The sequence below is a fragment of the Lepus europaeus genome, chromosome 12 (genome assembly GCF_033115175.1).
Source record: "Lepus europaeus isolate LE1 chromosome 12, mLepTim1.pri, whole genome shotgun sequence".
Classification (NCBI taxonomy): domain Eukaryota; kingdom Metazoa; phylum Chordata; class Mammalia; order Lagomorpha; family Leporidae; genus Lepus; species Lepus europaeus.
Genome location: NC_084838.1, coordinates 4266626 through 4288135, shown reverse-complemented (window position 1 = coordinate 4288135; position 21510 = coordinate 4266626).

The window sequence follows — 21510 nt, the reverse complement described above, 5'->3', positions numbered from 1 at the left end:
CGAGAGGAGGGATGTAAGCCGGGAGGGGGCTTCCCAGTCGCCCCCTCCCACCGGCAGCACTTTTTAAAGCGTTTAATCCGCCCCGAGCAGCCTTCGGAGGTAATTGACAAAGTCCTTAATCTGCGCCGTTAACGAGCTGCTATTGTGGCTTCTGACCGGGAGGCGCCCCCGCCGCCGCCCCTCTGCGCGGCCGCCTGTCTCCAGCTCCCCGCCCCCCGCTTCTCCCCAAAGCTGTTTTCCGGCTCCCGGGGCGCCTGGGCCCGCCGTGCTGTGTTCCCCGGCGCCGTCTTCAGCTTCTCCCCCACCGGCTGCCTGTCTGTGCTCCATCTTCGACCCTGTCCCCGTGCCTCTCTGGTCAGGGGTGCCCTGTCCCCCGCCTGGCATGGGGACTGTCGCTCTGCCAGCTGTTGGTCCTTCCAGGTGGCTGCAGCCTCACCCCTGTAGCCTCACCCCAGCTGCCCAGGAGGCGGCTCTCCTGGGGGCTGGAACGGAGCCCCCTCCTGCTGGAGCTCTGGAGACCCGGGGTTCCAGTTCTGGCCCCTGGCTCTCTCCAAGTGGCACCTGTGCCCCTGACCCACTCTCCTGTCGATCAAGGGGATGGGCGGGTGACCTGGAGCCCTTCGGACTTGGGCAGAGGGAAGTGACAGCACACCTGGGACGAGCTACTGGGTCTCTCCAAGCCTGAGATTCCCTATGAACGCCACAGGGTACCAGCGCCCAGGTCAGGGGACTCGGGAGATCCTGAGATGTGGGGTAGGTCTCAGACCTCCCTGCGGCGGCGTTGGGCAGGTTCCCTGCGCTCTGCACGCCCACTTTCCCCCTTGAACAAGGACTGGCCCCTTGATGGGCAGTGTGAGGTCTGGGTGCCTGCAGGAAGCAGGCAGGTGGCAGCGACTGCAAGTCTGCACGGCCACCGATGGTCTGAAAGTGGCCCTGGGGAGGCCCAAGCTGAGAATCTGAGGGAGGAAGTCCCGTGGGTGTGCTCTGGGGTCTGGACAGGCGTCCCGAGATGGAGAGGCAGGAGCTGGCCCGGAGCGCCGGGACACGGCAGGAGAAGGCATTTGGGGGCTGCAGGAAGAGAAGCCGGGAGCAGGATCCTCCAGGGAGCCGGCAGGTGCACACGGGATGCCCCGACATCTGCTCCAGGCCTGCACTTGGGTGGTCGGACAGGTGAGCGGGAGCCACCTAGTGGCGCTGGAAGGTAGTGTTTGCGGTGAAGTGCCCATCTCCAGGGCGGGGCCTCTGCTCACCTCCCAGAAAGAATGTCAGGGAGCCCACCTGCTCCCTTGGGCCAGTGTCCCCAGAGAAGAGAGGACTGCTGTTTATTGGCCCCCGGTGGAGGGGGGAATGCAACGGAAATGGACCCCAGCGCTCTGGATCTCTGGGCAGCTGGCCCCACGGAGCTGACAGTCTCCCCCCAACTCTGGCCACTTTTGACAAGGGACAGCACACTGGCCAGGGGGGGCTCGGCCTTCCAGCCAGTCCAAGGCTGAGCATTCGGCTCATGTCAGGGACCCGGGACCCACAGGCTCATGAACTGGACGTGAGGCTGCCCGGGGCCCATGTCCATTCCTCTGTCCGGCGCGCCCATTCTGCAGGCTCCTCCATTTCCTGTCCGTGGACTGATGGAGACGACGGCCCACAGTCTGGCAGCTCCCATCTAGGCAGAGCAGGGTGGGAATCTGTCCCGTGCATCTGCCCTTGGCCGTGCCTACCCCAGCCGGTAGGAGAAGTGGCTGCTGGGGTCCCACAGGGCAGCTCCCCCAGCAGGGAGAGGGTGCGGGGCAGGGAGGGGGCAAGGGTGAGAGGCAGGGGACGCAGGGTGACAACTCTCGGGGCGGCCCCCGAGCCAGCTTGCTGCGCCCCTCGCACCTCCCAGCTACCCTCTGAGTGGGAACTGTCGCTACCCCGATTTTCCACACGAGGAAATGATCAGCGTGGTGTGACATCAGCCGTGCTACTGATACATGACAAGGTTCATACCGAATGTCCCTTCGGTAAACCGTGCTCACGTGTTGCCTAGCTTTCCTTAGCCATGCCGTCTCCCTGCCAAAGACCTGTGGATGTTCCTGATAATCCCACAGAAAATCTACAGACGAGGCCGCCGACGCTCAGAGAGGTTGATAACTTGACCGAGATGACACAGCCATCCAAGAGACCAGGATGGGAACCCTGGTTTGCACGCTGCAGGAACCCGTCTCCCCATCTCAAATGGCTGGGCACTCCGTGCTTTGCTGGCGCTGGCCAAATGTGGCGTGCCACTGTCCCTGGGGGCCTGGAGCGCTGGCCGGACAGCAGGTCGGGACCCCTGGGCCCCACCCCCACCCAGCTCCTGACCTGCACTGCCCCAGGGCAGCCAGCTCGCACCAGAAAGCTGTTTCAACTTCACTCTGACCGTCACATTTATCATTAAAAATAAATTTATCTTGGCTGCCCGTGGCACGGAAAGGCACTGTGCCGCGCGTCAATGGGCTTGTCACTCCTTGCAGTTAGGCGCGGGGGGCTGAACAACTGGATGGTCTCCAGCGCCAGCTCCTCACTCGCTGAGGCTGCAGCCAGAAATGTACAGTGGGCTGACATTTAATTTAGAATCCAGCATACCTTGACATAAACCCACAATACAAAGGCGGGGGCGGGGCGGGGGCTGCCGAGCCGGCAGGGTAGGGGGAGTCCGAGTGACAGGGTAGATTTCTTTCTTCCTTTTTAGTTTTTGTTTTGCTTTGTCAACACTGAGTGGTGATGACAGACTGGAGATGGCAATGGGCGGCGAGAATTAGCAGGGAGTGAGCGTGCGTGCGGGAGCCCGTGTGAGCCTTTGTCGGCTCGCTGTGCAGGGGCAGGGGGTCTGGGCCTCGGGTCCTCCAGGAGGCCGTGTGTGGCATCTGTCTGTGTGTCCATCACACGTAACCAGAAATACGTGCGAGGCCAAGCTGTCAGGGCTGTGGCCGTCAGGGGTGGGGGAAGGCACCTGCTTTTGGGGGGAAAACTGGTTTGTTATTCAGCAGAACATCCTGATGGGCCATTTGAGTGGGAAGGCGGATACACGAGGCCCGCAGGGTGGAGAGGGCAGGTGCAGAGAGAGCCGGGAGGCAGGGGCCACGCTCAGCCCGGCAGGTGGGGTCTGGGGAGAGGCTGGGCAGTGGGAGGAACAGCCTTGCCTTGAGAATGGATTTCAGGGCGCTGGGGAAAAGGCTGCCCCGGCTGGGTGCTTGGCCCGGCAGCTAAGAGACCCACATTCCGCTGGGTTCGAGACCCAGCTCCGCCTCCCGACTCCAGCTTCCCGCCTATGCAGACCCTGGGAGGCAGCCAGTGATGGCTCCAGTCATTGGATCCCTGCCACCCCTGTGGGAGACCTGGGCGGAGCTCCTGGCTCCTGGCTGCAGCCTGGCCCAGCCTCAGTGGCTGCTGCAGGCATCTGGGGAGTGAACCAGCAGGTCACAGCCTCCTGTCTGTCTATCTCTCTACCTCTCAAAAAGAAAAACAGCGGCCGGTGCTGTGGCGTAGCGGGTAAAACCGCTGCCTGCAGTGCCCACATCCCATATGGGCGCCAGTTCAAGTCCCGGCTGCTCCACTTCCGACCCAGCTCTCTGCTATGGCCTGGGAAAGCAGTAGAAGATGGCCCAAGTCCTTGGGCCCCTGCACCCACGTGGGAGACCTGGAAGAAGCTCCTGGCTCCTGGCTCCAGATTGGCGCAGCTCCGGCTGATGCAGCCAATTGGGGAGTGAATCGGTGGATGGAAGACCTCTCTCTCTCTCTCTCTCCCTCTCCTCTCCCTGTGTAATTCGACTTTCAAGTAAATAAATAAATCTTTAAATACAAAAGAGAAAAACAAACAGAAAACTCTGCCCTGTGTTCTTGATGCTTTGGAAAAGACAGCCAGGGAAAGCCTGAACCCGGGGTCCAGCCTCAGGAAGGGAGGGGCAGGCTTCTCTAGAGACCCGGAGAGAAATCTGACCACGAAGGAGATCCAGCCAGGAGACAAGCAGCGAGCTGGGACCCACGAGCCGGTGTCGCTTCCACCTGCTGTGGAGGCGTCGTGACATCTGCCTTTGCCCCGAGTGCTGAGCCGGTGCCAGGCGCCGGCCCCAACGATTATTTTTTGGTACTTTTTTTTTTTTTTAAGATTTATTTACTTATTTGAAAGAGTTACACAGAGAGAGAAGGAGAGACAGAGAGAGAAAGAGAGGTCTTCCGGCCGGCGCCGTGGCTCAATAGGCTAATCCTCCAACTTGCGGTGCCAGCACACCAGGTTCTAGTCCCGGTCGGGGCGTCAGATTCTGTCCCGGTTGCCCCTTTTCCAGGCCAGCTCTTTGCTGTGGCCAGGGAGTGCAGTGGAGGATGGCCCAAGTGCTTGGGCCCTGCATCCCATGGGAGACCAGGAGAAGCACCTGGCTCCTGCTTTCAGATCAGCGCAGTGCGTCGGCTGCAGCGGCCATTGGAGGGTGAACCAGCGGCAAAGGAAGACCTTTCTCTTGTCTCTCTCTCTCTCTCTCACTGTCCACTCTGCCTGTCAAAAAAAAGGAAGGAAAGAGAGGTCTTCCATCCGCTGGTTCACTCCCCAGTTGGCCACAATGGCCAGAGCTGTACTGATCTGAAGCCAGGAGCCAGGAGCTTCCTCTAGGTCTCCCACATGGGTACAGGGGCCCAAGGACTTGGACCATTTTTACTGCTTTCCCAGGCCATAGCAGAGAGTTGGGTCGGAAGTGGAGGAGCAGGGACTCGAACAGGTGCCCATAGGGGATGCGGGCACTGCAGGCAGCGGTTTTACCCGCTACACCACGGCGCTGGCCCCGGCCCCAACATTTCTTGAACTTCCCCACTGAAATCCTCACAGGAGCCCAAGGGGCAGGTGCTGTCATTTCTTTCCCTCATTTTGCAGGTGAATGTGGAGGACAAGCACCTTGTTCAAGGTCGCGCACGCATCACAAACATTGCTGCCTATGGTTGGGCTTTGAAGAGTGAGCCCAGAGCCCACCTTCTAACAAAACCCATGGCCGTGGGACCTGGGAAGCCCTGAGCAGCTAGCACTTGGGTTACAAATGTCTGTTGACAAATGAAAAGAGCCGGATGCGGAAAACAAAATTCTGGCTCAAAAGTTTGGATGGGACCGGCAGCCACATCCCAGCCTGCGGGGTGAACAGAAGAGCAGGATTTACTGACGTGAGTGCAGGCAACCGGCGGAGGGAGAATTGCCCCCCCAGCCTGGAGTCTCTTTCATACGGTGGGGATGGGGCTCGGGGCAGACCTAGAGGAGGCGGGGGAGTGGGGCTGCTGTGCACCTGCCGGTCTCCAGGGAGGTGTCATGGCGGCAGGTGTCTGATGGAGAGTGAGGCTGAACCGCACCGTGAGGAGGGCGTGTGCCGAGCCCTCAGCCCAGCTGAATCGGCGCGGGAGGGGGTGGGATTTGGGCCGTGGGCATCCTTGGCTCCCGGCTACCCCCACCTCCTCGGAAGGCCCTCGGATTTCTCCCAGCTCTTACCGTGGCAGCTGGTTTTCGCCTGAGCTTTGTGATTCTGGATTGCGAGCCCCGGCTTTGTTGATCCGTGGGAGTCGACGCGCTCTGGCCCGAGTCTGCCTTCCTCGGAGGCTGTGGTTTGGTTTTGCCGAGGCACCTGCGGATGCCCCCCAGCCGGCGGCGCTGCGCTGTGAGTCAGGCCCCAGCGTGCCTGTAGAAAAAACGCAGGTCCGAAATGCTCGCGGGAGCAGGCCTGTGGCTATTAGTGCGTGGGGAAGTTGTTCCCGGTCCTCTGCCTTTTCCATACACAGCAACTGTGTCATCCGCCCACTGGCTGGGGGTGTGGCCCTGGCTCCCCACCTGGCTAGAGTCCAAGGCCTGTGTCCTGGCCCATAAAAGCCCAGGGCACAGGTCCTGGGCTTGGGTGCCGAGGCTTCAGCCCACCTCCACCTCCAGGGATGTTTCCTGTTTCTGTTTCTGTTCCATCCCCTGTTGACTTCCCTCTTTTTGTGTGTGTGTGTGTGAGAGTTTAGCATTTAAAAGAATATTTGTCATTTCATACCCAAGTCTTGTAGGATTTCATATCTGAGTCTCTGTTGTGGGTATATCCAGTCACCAAATTGTTGAAAGCAAAGTCCCTTCTTCTCCCTTGCCAACTTTGCGTGTTTTCAAACTTTGCAAACAAAATCAGATTTGCATATTCTGAAGTGCAAAGATCTTACGGGTACAGTTTGGGGAGTTTTGACCACCACATCAATCAACTTACAGAACATTTCCACCGTTCTAGAATGTTCCCTCACGCCCCTTCCCAGTCACCCTCCCCTACAGAATTAACCACTGTTCTGACTCCTTCTTTCCTCCCTTTCCTTCTGTCAATCTATTTATTTGAAAGGGAGAGTGACAGGGAGGGAGAGACAGACAGACAGACAGACAGATCTTCCATCCACTGATTCACTCCCCACATGGCCACACTAGCCAGGGCTGGGCCAGGCTGAGCTGAACTCCATCCTGGTCTCCAAGCACTCAGGCCACCTCCCACTGCTCTCCAGGGAGCATTAGCAGGGCGCTGGGTTGGAGTGGAGCAGCAGGGACCCCTACTGGTGCTCATACGGGATGCTGGCTCGCAGGCGGCGGCCTGACCCACCGGGCCCCAACGCTGGCTCTGTTTCTGCGTTCTCCTAGACGTGGTGTAGATGGAACCCACGAGTGTATTCTTTCGAGCTAACGCTGTTCTCCCCACAGTGAGCTCATGCACACGGTGGGCTTCCTGGTCCCTCACCCCCTTTTGTGTCCCGGTACTCGGCCTTGGGGCTGGGCCACAATTTAAAGTTTTCTGTTCGGGGACACGGGAGTGTTTCCATTCAAGATGTCAAGAACAGTGTCTTCCCACAGACGTGAGCTGAGCACCTACGATTGTATGCTAAGAAAATAAAGCAGGGTGCTGGTGTAGAGTGTGGCCGGGGAGGCAGGTGGCTGGGGAGGTGGGATGGATTTGAAGGACAAGACCGAGCCCACCGTGGGAGGCCCACCAGGCACAGGGAAGCCCGGGGGAGAGTCCGTCTGGCCGCTGTGTTGGGGCTGCGCTCTGTGGGCGTCTGGGGGTGGAGGAGGCTGCAGCTGCCCTGGGGGAGGCGGAGGTGGAACCAGAGAGGAGCGGCCGGCTGGGGGACGTGCTGGGAGACGGAAAGGGCGGCCGGGCGGAGGGGGCAGAGGTGGGGAGCGAAGTGAAGAGGAAGCAGAAGGCCGGGGCCCGGGGCTGGGGCCTGAGACCCACAGGTAGGTGGTGACAACGGCAGGTAAGGACCAGGCGTGGGGGCGGGGCCGCCCCAGGGGTTCTGTCCCAGCGGAGTTGTCAGAGCTGGGCTTCCGGGAGAAGCAGGGAGTGGGCGTGGACTATGCCAGGCTGGAGTCAGCGCAGGTGGTGGGCTCTGGGGTGGATGGGATCCTTGTTCCCCCCTCCCTGTTGGAGACCCCACACATCCAAGCCCTTTACTTGGGGGTGGGGGGCATCCGGGGTGCACTTGGCCGTGTGACTCTGGCCCATTGAATGCGGCAGAAGCCAAGCGGTGTTCTGAGCACAGACCTGAGGAGGCCCCACCTGCACTGCTCGCTCGGCCCTGGGAGGCCACTGGACCCAGGAAGTTGAGATAAGAGCGTCACGGCCTGGTCCCAGCAGAGCCACAAGCCAGAGGAGTGGGTATTTGTCACCTGTGCTGAGTGTTGGCTTGGGATGCCACAGCGGCGGCGCAGTCCTGCTGACCAGGGCACAAGCAGAGGCAGGAGCGCCCAGGCCTCCAGGGACAGCAGGGAGGGGCAGAGTGCCCAGGCCTCCAGGGACAGCAGGGAGGGGCAGAGCGCCCAGGCCTCCAGGGACAGCAGGGAGGGGCAGAGCGCCCAGGCCTCCTGGGGCAGTGGGGGGGGGGGGGTGGAGCCAGGAGTGCCCAGGCCTCCAGGGACAGCGGGGAGGGCGGAGCCAGGAGCGCCCAGGCCTCCAGGGACAGCGGGGAGGGCGGAGCCAGGAGCGCCCAGGCCTCCAGGGACAGCGGGGAGGGGCGGAGCCAGGAGCGCCCAGGCCTCCAGGGACAGCGGGGAGGGGCGGAGCCAGGAGCGCCCAGGCCTCCAGGGACAGCGGGGAGGGGCGGAGCCAGGAGCGCCCAGGCCTCCAGGGACAGCAGGGAGGGGCGGAGCCAGGAGCACCCAGGCCTCCAGGGACAGCAGGGAGGGGCGGAGCCAGGAGTGCCCAGGCCTCCAGGGACAGCAGGGAGGGGCGGAGCCAGGAGCGCCCAGGCCTCCAGGGACAGCAGGGAGGGGTGGAGCCAGGAGTGCCCAGGCCTCTAGGGACAGTAGGGAGGGGCGGAGCACCCAGGCCTCCTGGGGCAGTGGGGAGGGGCGGAGCCAGGAGTGCCCAGGCCTCCAGGGACAGCAGGGAGGGGCGGAGCCAGGAGTGCCCAGGCCTCCAGGGACAGCAGGGAGGGGTGGAGCCAGGAGCGCCCAGGCCTCCTGGGGCAGTGGGGAGGGCGGAGGCCAGGAGCACCCGGCTGCAGTCTGCTAACAGCTGAGCTGTTCCAGATTTCGGAAGTTTTCCCCAATTATAAAAACCACCTGGTGTTGCCGGGCCCAGAACAGTAGTGGCTCCCACCCTGGGGTGCTTCTTCTCGCCGGTTTTTCCCGTCACGGCCAGGAACCGTGGGTGAGGGTGGGGGACAGGTGAATCCTTGGGAATTTGCTTGTCTCTATCGTCTGTTTCCCAGGCAACGCGCTGGGAAGGGGTCCTGGAAGTGTCTGTGGGAGGCACCTGGGGATGGGAGGCACTGGGTACCGTGTACCTGTGCAGTGCACTGTCAGATTGCTATCTGCGTGGCACTCAGCCTTCCAGAACAGTCCAACACCTGCAGTCCAATGACAGCCCTTGGCTAATGACAGACGGAAGTTGAGAGAGTTGGAGGACGCACACCCAGCTGTTTCACACCCTTTGTGGGTGGGGGGCCTACGCTGTTTCCAAGAACCCCCCCAAGGGTGCTGCAGGTGCCCAGAGCTGCCCTCCCTCCCCCGTGCCCTCCCCCACTCCTGGGCCACCTCCACGTCAGCCACTCGCGTTCACATCCCTGAGCTGGGCCTGGAGGCTTATGCCACCTCCTGCTCCTTCTCACAGCCCATCAGCAGACTCCCATCCCTGGTGCTTGGTGGCTTTGTTTGTTTGTTTAAGATGCAGTATTTGAAAGGCAGAGTTACAGAGAGGGAGAAAGAGGATCCTTCGTCCTCCGGTTCACTCTCCAGACGGCTGCAATGGCTGGGGCTGATCCATGAGCCTGGAACTCCATCCGGGTCTCCCACGTGGGTGCAGGGGCCGGAGCACTTGAGCCCTCTTCCCCTGATTTTCCATGCACGTTAGCAGGGAGCTGGGTTGGAAAGCGGGGCAGTGGGGACCGGAAGCAGCGCTCACGTGGGACGCTGGCCTTGCAGGCGGCAGCTTGCCTGCTACACGAAGCCTGCCCACGTCCGTGCTTTGTAGCACCTACTGATCAGTGGACGAGTGGCAAGGAAGCGAGCCTGCGGCCTGCCCCCCGCCCTCCCCAGATTTCTGGCAGGTGCTATGTTCACCAGACGGGGCACCTACGACACACACCTTTGCGTCGTCACTCGACCGTGGGGATGTCCCCAAGTCCTTAAACAAATCAGATACTTGGGGGGAGACAGCTGAGATGGCCGTCCCCCACATCAGAGCGCCTGAGCCCCACTCCCGGCTCTGGTCCTGACTCCAGCTTCCTGCGGATGCTGCTAGGGGGCAGCAGAGGGGCCCCGATAGCTGGGTTCCTGCCGCCCACACTGGAGGCCTGGACTGTGCTCCCTACTCCTGGCCCTGGCCCAGCCTTTAGGGGCATTTAGGGAGCGAATCAGCACAGGAGAGCTCTGTCTGTTTTCTCTCAAATAACAAAAAAGTTGACTTTTTTTTAATGGACTGGCATTGTGGCGTCGTGGGTAAAGCCACAGCCTGTGACCCCTGGCATCCCATATGAGTGCCAGCTGGACCCCGGTTGCTCCACTTCCGATCCAGCTCTCTGCTATGGCCTGGGAAAGCAGCAGAAGATGGCCCGAGTGCTTGAGCCCCTGACCCACGTAGGAGACCCAGAAGTTCCTGGCTCCTGGTTTTGGTCAGGCCCAGCACTGGCCAATTGTAGCCATCTGAGGAGTGAACCAGCAGATGGAAGGTCTCTCTGTCTCTCCCTCTCTCTCTTTCTCTCCTCTCCTTTCTATGTTACTCTGATTTTCAAATAAATAAATAAATAAATCTTTTTTTAAAAAAATAGAGAAACATCTTGAAGCACTAATACCCCTTTTCAACACGAGCCTATGTAATACAAGTGACAGAACCCGACAGTGTCTTCAGCAGGAGCTGGGCCGGGCTGCTGACCCGTCCAGTCCCTGCCGTGGTCCACAGCTCGGTCCCAGCGCTGGCCCAGGTTACAGGTGGGGAAACTGAGGGATGGAGCTACGTCTTTTTTTTTTTTTAAGACTTATTTATTTATTTGAAAGTCAGAGTTACACAGAGAGGAGAGGCAGAGAGAGAGAGGTCTTCCATTCGCTGGTTCACTCCCCAGATGACCGCAATGGCTGGAGCTGGGCTAATCTGAAGCCAGGAGCCAGGTGTTTCTTTCCAGTTTCCCATGTGGGTGCAGGGGCCCAAGCACCTGGGCCATCTTCCACTGCTTTCCCAGGCCACAGCAGAGAGCTGGATCGGAAGTGGAGCAGCCGGGACTCGAACCTGCCCCCTGGAGCTCCATCTGACTGCAGAGCTCCAGGGAGGGACACGGTGGTTATAAGCCTCCCTACTCTTGGATGTCTACTTCTCGTGTCTGGTTGCTGATGCACAGCGAGCAGCCTCACCCGGGTTCTGTTGGCCTCGCTAATTATTTCCTTAGAGTGGATTCCCAGAGAATTACGGGGTCGCAGGGCAGGACTGCCTTGCCCGGCTCCAGCCTTGCCACGATTCTCCCGCCTCCTTTCCCACACTGTCTGCAGCCCAGTGTCCATGGGAAGCAGGCGGCCTTGGCTCCCTCCGCCCTGCCCCCGCCTGCCCGTCTCTGCACCCAGTGTGTGGGAGGAGAGGTCACAGCAGCTCCTGTCCAGTCCCGAGTCCTGGCAGAGGGGGTCTGCTCCTGGACTGAGGCTGCGGGGCTGGGGGTTCTTCCTGGAGGGGTCTTGGTGGCTCCTGGCACCCAGAAGGACCTTGTTCGGGATGAATGAATGAGACTCCTGGCCTTCCCGTTGCAGAGTAGCCCCCTGGGTGCACAAGGCGGCCCCCCAAGCTGAGAGGAGAGCTCCCGGCTCTTGGAGCAGGAGAGGTGGACGCAGCCCCCGAGCCCTCTGTTGGGGACCGGTGCTCCAGCCAGGGCTCCTCTGCTGCCGCCGGGCCCCTGCCAGGAACGGCTCCCAGATCGGGTTTGCTGCACGGAACCCACGGGAGCATAGAGACAAAGGGGACGATTGCGACCGACGCCACGCCCCAAACCTAGCCAGTGAAACAGCAAATGCTTATTACGTCCGTTCTGCTCCATGGATGCCTCTCTAGGGTGGCTTGAGCATCCGAACAACTCGGCAGCTCCTGCCCCCCCGTGGGAGCGACCCCGAAGACAGCCAGCTGGGATCTCTTTGTTCAAAGGCAGAGTGAGCCAAACAGAAGAGAGAAAGACAGAGACAGAGAGAGAGCTTCCATCCGCTGGTCCACACCCCAAGTGGTTGAGACAACCGGGCCTGGGCCAGGTCGAAAGCAGGAGCCAGGAACTCCACGCGGGCGACAGGGGCCCAAGCACGTGGGCCAGCTTCCGTTGCTTTTCCAGGTGCGTTAGCAGGGAGCTGGATCGCAAGTGGAGCTGCTGAGACCCAAGCCATGCTCTGACATGGGACACCGGCACCCTGCACAATGGTTGAACCCGCTGCACCTGTTGGTCAGAATCGAGCCCAGATTCCAGGGCGGGGACCAAGACGCCCTAGCGAGAGTGGGTGTGGAGAGGACTCAAGGAGCGGCGAGGGACAAGCACAGAGCCTGGGGCTGGGCACCAGCAGGCGTCCATCAGTGGTGAGTGCTGTCGTTTTATTACAGGGACCCAGCACCCAGTCTCCCCCAGCAGCTGCCCACCTCCCGCTCTCTCGTTCAGCCCTGGCTCTCCGGCAGCCAGAGGGTCCCCACTGTCAACAGGATGGAACCCAAACCCCTCTGCTCGGCAGGCAAAGCCCTTCAGGGCCTGGCCTCCCACCAGACCCGTGCTGTGCAAAGCATACCTGTTGCTGTGCACCTGCTACTTGCCATGTCTCCCGTCCCTACCCAGGCTCTTACCCACAAGGCCTCCTCCCCAGGAGCCCTGCAGCCCCCCATGCCTCAGTGCCTTCCTCCATGTCTGGGTTCTTGCTGCAGCTGCCATGACCTGGGCCTGGTTCGCTATGCCCTTGCTCGCCCCTGGCCTCCTGCCCAAGGCTTCAACTCCTCTCATCCCCTGCTCCAAGAGGCTACTGTACTACTGCTATGATTTGGGGGGTTTTCAGAGATTCAGGGAGGGAGAGAGAGAGAGAGAGCGTGCGCGCACTTCCATCCATTGGCTCACTCCCCAGATGCCCTCAACAGTGAGGCCGGACCCCGGCGTGGGCAAAAACTCAATCATTTGTGCCATCACCACTAAGTGACGCCCTAAGTCCGCCCTAGCAGGAGGCTGGAGTCAGAACCTGGAGCCAGGAACCAAACCCAGGCTCTCCGACGTGGGACGCAGGCATCTTAACCATCAGGCCGAATGCCACTGCGCTGGCCTACTGTGTTTGAACCCGGGGATAAGCGGAGACGAGAGCCCAGCCTGTCCCCAGGCCACTGGCTGCTGTGCCCCTGAAGGAGCAGGCTTATTGCGGGCACTCCTGTGGCGCGGAGCTCTCAGTGGGTGCCCAGGAAGCCCCTGGGAGGGACACAGCCTCCCTTCCTCCCCATCCGCGGGCTGCAGGAGGGCCCGGATTTCGCTCGGGGGCACCACCTTCCCATGACAGTCTCCAGGCACAGGGCTCAGAGCACCTGCTCTGGACCCCTGCCCTGTGGTTCCCGTCTCCTCCCACAGCCCTGCACGGAGCTGCCCTGGGCAGGGCCCAGCTCCCACTGGCCTGTCCATCCAGACATAACACTACAGAGTCCCAGCTCCTGGCTCTCCCCTTGGGGGCTCACCACACCCCCTTGTCGAGTGTAAGGGTGTTGGGAGCCCCCGGGGATGCACCCTTAAGCCCAGTCCCCCTGCGAGTCCCCGCTGGCCCTCGTAAGTCACCCCCTGCACACCGCCATGCCCTGAGCAGCTGTCTGAGGCTGGAGAGGGACAGGAGTGTGGGCCCCAACAGCTGAGGACTGCGATGCCCCAGCCCGCAGCACCAGCTCGGTTCCGCCCCAAGCCCCAAATCCGAGCCTCAGCTCAGAGCAGACAGCCGTGCTAATCCTGTCCCGGGCTGGTGGCTGTGCCCGCTGGGGAGGGGGCAGAGAGCCACCCCGAAAGCTGGTTAGGAGTCCCCATTCGCTGCGGCTGGCACAGTGGTGCCACGGGGACATTCCGCAGCCAGCCCCAGCGCTGCGAAGGCGCTCACGGGAGGGGTGGGGTGAGGAGGGAGACCGGCCCAGCCGTCTTGGTAATTGTCCGAAGGTGCTGGCCTCACACACACACACACACACACACAAACACACACACACGACCACCCGCCTGCCTCTGCGGCTCGGCAGGACTTCCCCTGCTGGGACGGCACTAGCTAATGTTCTTTCAACATAACTCTATTTAAATTCACAGTTCCATCATCCCCAGAGGAGCCGGCGCGAGCTGAGCTGCGTGGTATAAGCCGGGAAAGGATTAGATGGGGTGGGTGTTATTTTTCCCTTTTATTTCCCCTTCCTGATGGAGATGGGCTGCCTAGCATCCTGCAGCACCAGGACCCAGAGAGCTGTTAGAGGCCTTCCAGCCCAACCCTCCCCGGGGCCCAGATGGGAAACTGAGGCCCACGGGGGCCCCCGCACATGTCCGGCGGGTGTCAAGGAAAGGCCTGCGGGGGCCGGGGACACCGGGGTCTCTGGGGTCTGGAGCCTGAGCCTTTGCACACCGCCCTCCTCCCCCGCAGCGCTGGTTGGCAGGTGCAGTGACTCTCCTCCCCGCCAATGCCCAGCCCTTCCCTGCTGTGCTGCGAGCCCCGTCATGAGTCACCTTCCCCAGAGCACAGCTGGGCCTCATTTCCTCTGGAGGAGGCCCCCAGGGGCTGGCAAAGGCCACGGCCTCTCGGAGGAGAGGGGGCCGTCGGCTGTGGGCCCCGGGAACTGGACCAGAGCCAGTGGCCAGGAGCATGGCTCCCTGGGGAGCCCGAGGCTGGGACTGCAGCCTGGGTCTTGGCCAGAGAATTGCAGCCGTGTGCAGCGGGCAGGTGGGGGTGATGGGCCACGGTCCAGGCTGGCCGATGGAGACCCCCACAGGGAGGGGGTACCTGCTGCGGGCAGTGGACGGCGGCAGAGCAGGAGCGGAAGTCGGCGCATTTGGAATGAAACTCCTCAGCTTTCGAGTGCCAGAAATGTTCCAAGAAGCATCTGGGTTTGTTTTTCTCGATTTCCCTCATTATCCACGGCTTGGGTGCTGGGGCGGGGCTGCAGCCCGGGCGGAATCCCCCTGCCCAGAGGCCTGGCCGCCACGTTGACGGCGGGGTCCGAGTGGGGGTCACTTTCTCCTCTGGGCAGCTGGGCTGGTCTGCAGCTCAGCCCCCGACTCCGAGGGTCCGGTCCCCGCCGGCACGGAGGGCAGAGCTGTGGTTGCTCCAAGGGGCTCGGGGAAGGGTGAGCAGCCTCCTCTCCTCCCAGACAGGGGCCTCCTTCCCCAACACCACGGGACTGCCTGGCCGTGGCTCAGAGAGGTTGAGGGGTCACGGTCAGGGAGGGTCTTCATCACCACGGTGCCACCCCTCTTCGCGATGCCCACTGCCACCAGCCTGCAGCACCACGGCCCCAGGCAGGTGGACGAGGACCAGGCTGGAAGTCGGGCACCCCAGACTCTCTGCCCAGGGCCCCTCACCTGCACTTGGTGACCTCTGTCACATCATGTCCCCTCTCTGCGTCTCAGGACCCCAAAGTAGAGAAGGGCCCTGAGGCCACTTCGCAAAGGTGAGGTGTCTCGGATGCTGGTGCTGACGGGCGGGGCAGGGGCGTGGGGTGGCCTGGGGGTCACCTCTGGGAGACTGGGGGGTGCCAGGCTCCTCATCACCAATGCCAACTGAAGTGGCCACTTGGCAGCCCTGCATCAGTGCCCAGAGGGGTTAACACAGTGCTGGCTGGGCGGGCGGCGTGGGTCCAGCCCCAGCCTGGTTGCTCACTAACTGACCCCAGGCACCTGGCTTCACCTTTCTGAGCTAGGGGGACAGTGACAGAGCCGGAAAGCAGGCCTCCTTGGGAGGCCATGAGCTGCAGCAAGATGAGGCCGTATCCCAGGGCCTGAGTGGTGCCGGGAGTTAAAACTCCCGGCCCAGCTCCCAAAGCCACCCGGCTCAGGCCCACCCTGTGGGGCCTGATTACGAAGCAGGTGCCTATTTTTGGCTCAGATTTGCGGCTGGCAGCCCCACCTGCCAATCTGCCCTCCCTACCTTCCCCATAAATTAGCAACGTCAGAGCCCAGAGGGCTCACAAAGGAGCTGGATAGAAAAAGCCGGCTAATGCCACCCCCAGGGCTCCAGGCAGCCAGGCAGGGGCCACCTGCTGGGACCCAAGGGGGGGGGTCTGGAGCCCCCCCACTCAGTCTTGCCCCAGAGCCTGGGCCCCCTGCCCCTTGAGCTCGGCAGGGGGCAGTGGGGGGGGGGGCTGGGGAGGGACACTGGTTCCAGGAGCAATGACAGTGCATGGGAGGGGAAGTGGGGCTTGGCTGTGTCCATTTTGGGGGGTTCTGGGGAGAGGACCATCAGGTTCCGAACAACAGACCTATGTGGCCAGAGTGGCCCACGAGCGGCTCACCTGTTAGCTTAGGTGCCCGGAAAGCAGAGTCCGTCCTTAGCCCAAGCTCAAGAGGAAGGGGTCTGAGAGAGAGGCCAGGGACCTTCAGCTTTGCCATCCTGCCGGGGGCCCAGCCAGGTCCTTCCAGGAGCAGGGGCTCCGAGACCAGGGGAGGAAGAGCGAGCTGTGGCAGCCACAGTGACCCTGCCCCCAGCAGAGTTCCCAGGCCCAGCATCCTGGGTGCCTTCGCTGGAGAAAGGGCAGTGGGGGCCCTCGGACCCCTCTCTGCAGAAGCCAGCGCTTGGGACCTGGCCCTGGACGCTTCTTCCAGCCCCCAGGACCCGTGGGAAGGCCCGGGGGAAGGTGGCTGAGGCTGGTGTGCCCAGGGCTGGATCCTGGGGCTGTCACCACCCGCAGAGGCGGGAAGGGACTCTCAGCTCTGAGAACCTCCAGCCACAGTCTGGGGCTCCGACATCGTGAGCACCCCAGGATGTGTGCGAGCTTGATTTTTTTTTTTTTTTTTTTTTTTTGAGAGAGAGATAACAAATGGCAAAGGAATTTGGAAACGCTTCCTTGTCTTATCTCCGGAGGGTGGGTGGGCGGCGTCTGGCAGGGGGCTGGGGAGTAGTCCAGGCTGCTGGGACACCTGCTGCTTCCTGGGCTGAGGCCAGGACGTGACACACTGCGCCCCTCCCCCGCCCACGGCGGGGTACCCCTAGCCTGGGGCGTGACCATGGATAAGGGGGCACGCACCACACCGCTGTCCCCATTGGTCAGAGGAGCTCTCACGACCAAGCCCCTCTGATGTCAGGGCCATTCTGGGTTGGGAGTGGTTAGGGAAGGGGGGGGTGGAGCCTGCTGGCCCCTCAGCTTTGAGTCTCTGGGCACATCCCTCACCCCAGACCCTCGGAGAAGCCCAGCTCCACACTGGAGACCCTGTGAGTCCCAGTGGGCGGGGCTCTTGCTGCCAGCAGGGGAAGAGGGTGTGGCTGCTCCAGGAGGGATCCCTGGGGCTGGGCTTTGGGTTCTTTGCAGAGGGAGCCCGGAAGCCACCAGCAGGGCTGGAGGTGACCAGGGACATGGGCAGCTCCCTTGGCTGGGGACAGCTGAGGGGCAGCTGGGACTGGCACAGGTGTCGTCTCCATGACCAGGCTTTGGGCACGTCCAAAGCCCCACACAGGGCACACTGGACTAGGAGGCCCGAGGGTAGTCAGGGGGCTGGGGAGAGGCAGGTGCATGGCCTGGCTGTAGGCACAGGTGTGTGTCACCTGTACACAGTAGGTGACTACAGTGAGCCATCCGGGGCCTGCAGAGCTTCCTCTGTGGGTGGCCCCTGGAGTGAGGAACCCCGGGGGAGACCCGGAAATACCTAGGGTGCCTGTGAGAATAGACAGTGGCCCCCCAAGATGACACGGCTGGGAGGAGCAGCCAGACGCGCCCCGTGTGGCTAATGTGACATTGTCAGCGCTCTCAGCTGGCAGGCCTGGGCCACTGGGACTCAGTGACAGCCCTTCCAAGTCGCCGGGATTCTAAGAATTTATGGGCTCTGGTTCTCAGACGCGGTCTTGGAGTCCGCGAGAGATAGGAGCCCAGCCCTCCCCCACGCCCCTCCATCCCTGGCCGACCCCAGCAGCGATCAGAGGGCTGGAGGGGGACCCAGGACTGGGGTCACCCTCCCCATGCCGTCCCACCAAGGGAGGGCTCCTCGCAGGGGGCCAGGCGGCCCCAACGACTCCCCCCGGCTCGTCAGACATTCCCGTCATATTAATAATGAAAGGGCAGCTCCCTCGGAGACCACAGGCCCGCGCTCGGCTCTGGCAGGAGCTTGGAATGCCAAGTTGTCCCAGGGATGCTGTGGCAGACAGATGGGGGCTGTGGCGGGCCTGCCCCCGCCCCCGGGGGCTGTCTGGGACATCTTTTAGGAGGCTTTGTTAAGCCCCATTAAATATGCATCGGCCACCATTAAACTTTAATGTCCCACTTGGAGGTGTCGTATTTTTCACCTCCTCCTGGGATGGGGAGGGCTGAGCCGCAGAGAGCCAACTCAGGGCACTGGGGACCATGGCAGGGGCTGGGGCTGGGGGCAGCCTGGCTGTGTGTCCCCCACCCCGTCCAGGCCCCCTGGACAAGGCACAGCTGGAACTCTGCCCCTGCACCCCCCGCCCCGCCCGCACCCATACCAAGCGGGGATCAGGGACCGGAGAGGCCAGACAGGAAGCATTTTAGACGTTGCAAACGCCCCTTGGATTTCTTTTCACAGTGCTTCCGTCCTGAACCGCACCAGGACCGTCTGGATCGAGGCGCAGCCTGCGGGCCGCGGTGGGCCACTGCTGGGCCACCGTGTCGTGCTGACAGAGGGCAGCAGAGAGCTCTGGAACCCGCAGACCTGGGCCAGGAGTGGTGACCTTGAGACACACCCGGGCACACCTGTGCACCTCTGGCCGCCACCCATGGGGAGCAGGTGACAGGTGAGAGGTGTCCACGGCCGGGAGGAGCAGTCTTACTGCCTGGGGGCCCTCTGGCTCTGCTGCTGGTGGCCGCCCTCGCTCCAGGCATCTGTTTTCTTTCTAAAACAGATACCAACAGGGCTTCAAAAGACAGCGTGAGAATTAAATGTTAGTCCCTTCACTTGGGGTGTCGCCAAATAGTCTCAAGTGGGAGTTGCTCAGAGGAGAGCTTGATTTATTTACTTGTCACAGGCAAAGGCGACAGCGAGCGGGGAGAATTCCCCAAAGACTGCTTCCCTGAGAAGCACATGGCCGGGGCTGTCCCCGCCAGGGCCGGGGGCGCGTCCTGGGCGCAGAAACGGGACCGGCCGTCCTGCCGAGCCACAGCCTCCTACACGGTACGTTCAACAACAGAGACTCAGGGGCCAGCTCTGGGCTGCAGCGGGCTAAGCTGCCGGCCCAGACACCTGCTCCCGTGTGGGCACCTGTTTGAGTCCCGGCTGCTCCGCTTCCCATCCAGCTCCCTGCTGACATGCCTGAGAAAGCAGCTGAAGATGGCCCAAGGGCGTGGGCCCCTGCCACACTGTGGGGGACCCGGATGGAACTCCTGCTCCTGGTTTCAGCCTGGCCCAGCCCTGGTCGTTACAGCTATTTGGGGAGTGAACCAGCAGATGAAAGATTTCTCTCTCTCTCTCTCTCTCTCTCTTTCCCTCTGCACTCCCAACCACTCCAAAATATATTTTGTGCTTTGCCTGGCACCCTCTGAGTACAATGTTGCAAGACAAGCTTTTCTGGAACATTCTCTGGAAAACCAGCTCAAGCGAGTAAAGTGCTCCTCGTCCTCTCCCATGTACCCAGACCCCCTCTCGCCCAAATTGCCTGACTCTTGTATCCTTGGTTACCTGGTGAGGGCGGGGTGGGGAGCCACCATCAGGGCAGCTGGGAGCGTCCACAGCTGTCCATCCAACCGTGCCGAGTCCTCAAGAATAAAAACTTCCCAGGAAATGGAATGAAAAGGTGTTTTTTGCCTCCATGAAGAGTTCTTCCTAATATGCATTTTTATGAACTTTTCAAAGACCCCTTGCGCTAGAGGTGAAAACCACAGAGGTGCCACCCACACCCAGAAGGATGGCGAAAACTAAACTGAAGAGAAGTAGGCGTGAGCAGTGGTTAAGATGCGTGCGACCCACGTCCGATGGCCCCGGTTTGATTCCCAGCTCAGGGTCCTGACTCCAGCTTCCTGCTAGCGTGCGCACCGGCGGGCAGTGGTGACGGCTCAAACAACTGGGTTCCTGCCACCTGGGTGGGAGGCTGGGATTGCGCTCCCACATGGGCGCCGGTTTGAGTCCCGGCTGCTCCACTTCCCATCCAGCTCCCTGCTGATGCGCCTGGGAAAGCAGCAGAGGACGGCCCAGTGCTTGGGCCCCTGCACCCACGTGGGAGACCCGGATGGAATCCCTGGCTCCTGGCTTCAGCCTGGCTCAGCCTTGGCCTTTGCAGCCATCTGGGGGCTGAACCAGCAGATGGAAGATTTGTCTCTCTCTCCCCACGACCACCCACCCTCGCCCCTGTAACTCCACCTTTCAAATAAATAAATAAATAATTTTTAAAAATGAAGTTGAAGCAATAGAAAAGGCCCACGTCCAAGCCCCATCTCAGAGGACAGTGGTGAGTGTGTGACCACGACTGTGGGCCGCTGTTTCCTGTTGAAGTGGGGACTGTGCCTGCCGCAGGCGTGGTCACGGGCTGCTGAGTGGACTGGGCACGTGGAAGCTTCTGGAAAGAGCAGCTGCTGCTGTCTCTTGTGTTTCAACCCTCCAGGCCACCTGCCCCCTCCCCCTTGCACACACTGCACAGAGGCCCCGCCCCAGGCTGCAGGAGGCTGGAGGGACCAGGTTGCAGGGGGTGCGGCCCCTCCCAGCATGTCTGGTTTTGGTGCTGCCGCCGGCCAGGCCTGCTCTTCTGGGTCCTGGGCACGAGGACGTGGCGGGGACCCCACGTATCCCTGACGGGCTGAGGCCCACGGCTCCCTGTGAGCTGGAATGAGGCGGCCCAGCATTCCTTGGATTCTGAATGGCTGGGGTTGCGCTTGGTCTGCCTCCCCACCGCGTGTCCGGAGGATGCACTTCCTGCCTCTGTGTCTGTCTTGCTCCTGCCCCTTCCTCTGTGTGTCTCTGCCTGCATCTCTCCGCTCCTCTCTCTGGGCTGTGCATCTCTCCGTGCGAGCGCCTCACTCCCAGTCTCTCTGTGCTGCTGTCTCTGCCCATCCCAGAGTCTCTCGGGGTCTCCCCGGCCTCTCTCCCCCTCCCCTTCCATGGGATATTGATCGCCTGGCTTAGCAAGCCCCGCTCTTTCTCAGAACATGTGCCTTTGAAATCTCAGCAGATGGGCTGGGGCCGTGGCCAGCGCCTCAGGCTGCCCGGGCCACACGGCCAGCTGGGGCCCAACCAGAGGGGCCTGCCCGGTCAGCACCCACACCTGCCTTGCCCACACACCAGACCTGCCTGCCCTGAGGCCCCGCTGCGGGCGTCCACGGCCTGTAAGAACAGCGGTGGGTGGAGGGGGTCTTGCCTTTGCTGCAGGAGGAGGTGGGAGGGGCCAGGGTCCTGGGTGCAATCGCTTGGGTCTGGACCCCCCCTCAGCTGTGCTGTATGCAAGAGGAGCTGTAACCTGCGTCTGTGTGCACCCGGGGGTAAACTGAAGCAACAGAGCTTCGGGTCCGTGGAGACGGACACGGCAAAGGGGGGGCCTTTATTTAGAGCCTGGCTGCCCACCCTCCTGGGAGGTCCTGCCCCCTGCAGCTTTCAACATCCCCTCACCACCCCGCTGCAGCCCCAGCAGGGGACCCCTGAGGGACTTGGGGGGGGGGCCACTCCTACCTTCTACAGCCCGGAACAGGGCGAGGAAAGACCTGGGCTGGGGGTCCTCAGTGAGGACCCGGCTGCCTCTCCTCCACCTCCAGGACACAGCCCGGGCTCTCCCCTGGGGGCCACTGTGCCTGACCCTCCCCTTCCCTGAACACAACATGTGTCTTGCCTTCCAGGCCTTTGCATGAGCCGCTTCCTGTGCCAGACCTCGCTCCCCTGCTCGCCCCAGCCAGGAACCCCGCGATCCCAGCTTCGCCACCGCCCGATCCA